Here is a 5,151-nt window from a genome sequence, read left to right on the forward strand (position 1 = left end):
ATCAGCTTGTAACACTCCAAAGAGAAAGGAAAACTTGAAATCGCATCATATGACCCCTTTAAAATATATCAGCACTGTATGAATAGATTGGTTGAACACGTCTGCACTCTGCACTGAATTAAATGTTTAAAAAACATACTAAATGTTTTGCTCATTTGTGTAGACATTAGACAGAGTCAGGTGCCCTGACAAGAAAATTCTCTCTTCGAACTTATAACTCATAACTCATAACTAATCTGACTTACCACCATGGACAATTCAACCAACCTCCAGTTGTCAATATAATACAATTACTACAGTACTGTACAGTACTACTTACCAATTTACTACTACAGTACCTCGGGTAGCCTAATTCCTGGATATAGCCTAATAAAATAACACTACAGTAGCTATTTCTAGGTAATTTCATTCCGGAATACAATACAACCCAATACTACTATTTCTGATATCAGTACCTCAAACCACATGTGAGTACCAGGTCTTTAGCACCTATACACTCTCAACGCCCTTCTCAGGTGTATGCTGGTCCAACACAGGATCATTGATCTGGTGATTATTTTGTAATAATAATGTTACGTCCAGTGACATATTCACTTTTGTGTTATCTGCATTGTGTATTGTGATATGATTTCTTTTGTTCTTGTTTCTCTCTCTGTGTCTCCTGCTTCTCTGGCTCCCCCCACTCTTTCCACTCTGGCAGGTAGCTGATTGCCCTTTCCAGCTGCACCTGTTTACCAGCTGAGACGGAAGCAGTATAAAAGCTGAGCAGAACCCTCAGAAGATGAAAACTTATCTCCAGAGCATGCCCTGTGTCCAGCCCAGCCCAGCTTAGTTTGTTTAAGCCTTTTGGAGCTTTGTATGGTTGTTATTGTGAGATTTATTTCTGTCTTTATGTAAAGTGAGTTAATTTTGTTATTGTTATTAGGATTTGACGCACTGATGTGCTTAGGTTTTGGATGCACGGGTCAAGCATGCACAGTGGATGTGTGTGTGATAAGCTGCAACGCATGGTGTTCGTAACCGCATGAGCGCTGACCAATAAAAGTCAGAAAAATTTCATATCTTCATGTATTGCCTGCATTATTCTCGTGGACCCATTTACAAGAGACTGGAGAATCCTTTGATGGTTTACAGCCCCTCTTACATTATCTTCATTAATCTAAAGAACTGTTGACTAACTCTGTGTTTCTGCCAGAAGCTCTAGCTTTGTTGTGTTGAGCAAGATATTGCAAGAGCGGGTTAACATTTATCTTGTATTTCCCTGTTACCAACTTCTTAAGCCATTACTCTGTTGATTGGTTATTACACTTTTGGAAGCTGTAGGGAGGTGGGCGCCTTTTCTTTTGTACTGCATCTGTTTTCTCCTGGTTTGAGGATTAGATAGGGAGTGAGTGTATAATTCTGTTGTTTTTCTTTTATTTGACAGGTTTAGAAAGAACCTAACCTCCAGAATAAAAGTACTTTTGTTTGTTATTTTGGCATTGTTCCCCCTCCTGAAGTTTGCTTCCCTCTTAAATTACATCCTTTTTGTTTCAAAATCATGTATACTCTCAGAGCTGTTAATAAAACCTGTTAAAGGGATCTTGTTGTAGTTGTTGTTATGCTGTGACAGGGGCTTGTGCGAATACTCTTCTTAAACCCTTAATATGGTTATGTTATCTTTGAACCCCTAGACCAGATGGTGATAGCCTATACAATAAAGGCGTTCTCTCTGTTCTTTGGATTCTTAGTTTGTGTTTACATTTCCTGCGTTCAGTTCCTCTTTCCTTAGTTGCCTTAGTTTCTGATTATGTCCTTGATAAGTTCCTCGCTAATAGAATATCGCTGCAAGTTCCTCCGGAGCAGTATTCAAGATGGTGTGGGTTTAGTGTGCGTTAAGGGCACTGCACTTTGGCGTTTTTAAGACCTGGGACAGTCTTGCGCACTTACTTCCTGTCACGCGCATGGGCTCTCAAGTGGCCAAGACCGCAAGTGTGGGTATTTGGACAAGGCATTCATGTGCACTTGGGTCTTACAGACTTACAATGGCCACCGTGTGCGCGTGTCCGTTAAATCCATGAGACCAGTAGGGTGTCCCATTTGTCATTTTAGCGTTCAGAGGGGTGCTCGCGAGCGCCCCCTTTGCGGCCGTTATGCGCCCTCGATACGCACTTCTGCTGAGCCCGCACTGGGGCGAGCTCCACAGCAGACTTACCCGACAGTCAAAGCAGCATTACGAAAGTGCGGACTCAGAGGAAGACCGCAAGGGTTTAGGGTGCCATTTGGGACAGGGCCTTAAGCGACTTTGGGCTTCTTTTTTTGTAAAGTTGCATGAAAAAATTCCAGGTTGCGGTTTTTTGGGCTATTTTAAAAAATATGGTTGCTTGATGCGATTTAAATTTTTCCTTTCTCTTTGGAGTGTTACAAGCTCTTGGTGCATAAAGAAATAATATAAGTGCTGCAGCGTACTTTGCCAAATGTCCCGCCCCCTCCTCACCCTCATTGGAGAAAAATCATGTTCGAAAAGAAGGCGCGTGACGCTGTAATCCAAGCGATGATAGAAGTAGAAGTTTTGCCTATATTTTAGTTGGCTATTTGGCTACAGCTCCCCTTTGAAGCTCTTGTGTTTTTCTGCTTTTCCATCTCTCCGATCCTATTCTGCTCACAGGGGATTGGAGATGAGTTTTGTTCCCACTTTTGTTGCAGTTCGCTGATTTTTGTAAAATAGCTACTGTTTTTGCTTTTCAGATTAAAAAGAGTGGTTTCAGTTTAATATGTTGCAGGCTCATTAATTGGTAATAAATCATTGATAATAAATAATATTGATGATAATAAATCATCAAAAAAAATTTTGCTTGTTCTCGCGAGAGTTGGCAACAGTGAGAGCAACAGCTGCGCATGCTCTTTATGAACAACACCTGTCACCTGAGCCGCGTGTGAAACGCTACAAAACAAGTAGGCTACAGTCAGCTGCAACGTTACTTCATTAGACGTCAGTACACTAACCATAAAGTGACAAGCGTTCGGTCCAGTCCAGCTTGATGGTTGACTTTAGAAAATATCTGACATCTTTATTGAGACGGAGAAAAATGAAGACAGTTTGTTTTGTGCTTCTTTTCGTGTCTGGTAAGTAACTTTATAATGATGATGATACTTCACTAGGTGCATCGACAGCTTAGAATAGTCTTGAAAGTTAGTCATGTGTTTTTTAAAGACTATAATATTTTGAGGTTACATGAAAAGATAGATTGGTCTAATTTCAATCCAAAAAGTAAGATTGACGACAATCCCTTGGTTAACTGTTAGTTCTTATGACAGTCTTAACCAGCCGCGGCTCGTCTGTATGTGGGGCCTTGCCCCACGAAAAAGAGCTGAATATAAACTATATATTTATAGAATTAAATCGTACATTTTCAAAGCGCATCGCTTCGTCAAGCCGGTATCATGCTTTTATAGACCTACGTACAATCCAACGCTCTCCATTGACTTTGCATTGCGGGAAGCTGCCTCCTTGTCATTTCTGATTTATAACAAAAAACAGAGCAATGCCTAAAAGCTGCTATGTGACAAGCTGTACAGTAAAAAAAACTACATTTTTATAAGCTGTCGACCCCCCAAAAACGAGCATTTAGGACAAATAGTTGTAGATGTCAGGGTATTTCACTTTGGGCCGTTCATTTGTATTTCTCAAATCAAAGGAAGGTTAGGAAAAGGGACACTGACATAGACCAAAAGAATTTAGTTTCTTAATATATCTCCTCTTATCAGATTCACATAGGGTGGTGAAATAATCCTTTGACGTGCCCCTTGTCCAAATACCTACACTTGTGGTCTTTGCACTTGACCACTTGACTACTTATATGACGTATTTCCTGTATTTGGCCCAAGTGTTCAAGTGAGGGCCACACATAAGGATGTTGTTACCTCGACAAAATGATCTCGTGGACACACGACATAATATCATGTTCCCACGAGTTATTATGTCGTGGGCTCGTGGCCACGACAAAACTAAGTGAACCGAACATGTCAGCTCCCGGGCACCATGCAACTTGGCAGAGGATGCTGAATTTATTTCTTTATTTAAATAATTATTTAGGCTATTTATAGCTGTACAGTTACTGACAGTATATTCCAGTGTGTGTTTACTGTATATTCAGTTTCTTTGTTTTTTAACTTTTCTCTTCTACTGCTTCTCATCTACGATAAGATGACTTTACAGTAGTGTAATGAAAGTTGTCTTTGCTTACAGCTTTTTGCTAAATTGTACTGTATCTGCAGCGCTCTATTTATACTGTAACAGACTAGCAAAAGGATTCCTGTTTCCCAAAAGGAGGTGTTTGTAACAGTGTTTTGAATTGATCTTACTAGTGTTCTGTTCCATAGACAGGAAAATAGTCTGTGTATTTAATAGTTTTGTGTGTCATCTGAGGCCAAAGATTAGATTATGGCAAAAGAGAGTATGTTTTTGACTAAAATGTTTCCCTTTGACCTGAAAGTTTACAGTTTGCACAAGCTGGTGTGTACTTTTGAGATTGTGTTTATAGTTGTGATAAAATGGTTAATTGTTTCAAGAATTGTGTGTTAGCAATCGAGAAAAACTGTCAATATGTATAAGCCTACTACTTGTTAGAAACAATTTTTTACTATATGTTTTTTTTTTCTTTACCAGCTTCTGTGTTTTCTGTTTACCAGCTTCTGTGTGTGTAAGAGAGAGAGCGAGAGAGAGAGAGAGAGAGAGAGAGAGAAAAGGTAAAGTTGGTAAAACTGTGGGGTCAACATGACAATATTATAAAATTCCCACATAACATGAGGGTGAATGTAAATGAGTTTGAAAATGTATTAATTGATTAAAATTATGTAACACAGCTACAGAAGAGGCAGATGTGGACACCCAGTATGACACTGAGATTTTGGAAAGACAGACAGACTTCCACTATATATATGAAGATCCACACACTGACTCAGAGGGTCTAAAGACTACACCTAAGACTATGAAGATACAGGAGGGAGAGCCTGGTGTAGATGTTTTGAGACAATGTCCAGAAGTGAAGAAACCTTTTTTTTTATCTGCATGGCAAGAAAACTGTGGGATAGGATCAGGCCACAAAAAGGAGCCTCCAAATGAAGAGAGCCTTGGACAGATCATGTGTACAACAGCTTTAAAGAGAAAAA

The 5,151-nt window shown here is 39.6% G+C and overlaps 1 long non-coding RNA gene across 1 annotated transcript in view; it reads left to right on the plus strand.

Annotated features, from left to right (window-relative positions):
* The window catches only part of LOC107676154 (uncharacterized), a 6,945-nt gene extending 5,615 nt beyond the window's left edge, over positions 1-1,330 (plus strand). The window contains exon 3 of the long non-coding RNA XR_001632698.1: positions 701-1,330. This is a non-coding gene — a long non-coding RNA (uncharacterized LOC107676154). The remainder of the gene's footprint in view (positions 1-700) is intronic.
* Positions 1,331-5,151: the final 3,821 nt, after the last annotated feature.

Source organism: Sinocyclocheilus anshuiensis, unplaced genomic scaffold (assembly GCF_001515605.1).
Source record: "Sinocyclocheilus anshuiensis isolate Anshui unplaced genomic scaffold, SAMN03320099.WGS_v1.1 scaffold3625, whole genome shotgun sequence".
Classification (NCBI taxonomy): domain Eukaryota; kingdom Metazoa; phylum Chordata; class Actinopteri; order Cypriniformes; family Cyprinidae; genus Sinocyclocheilus; species Sinocyclocheilus anshuiensis.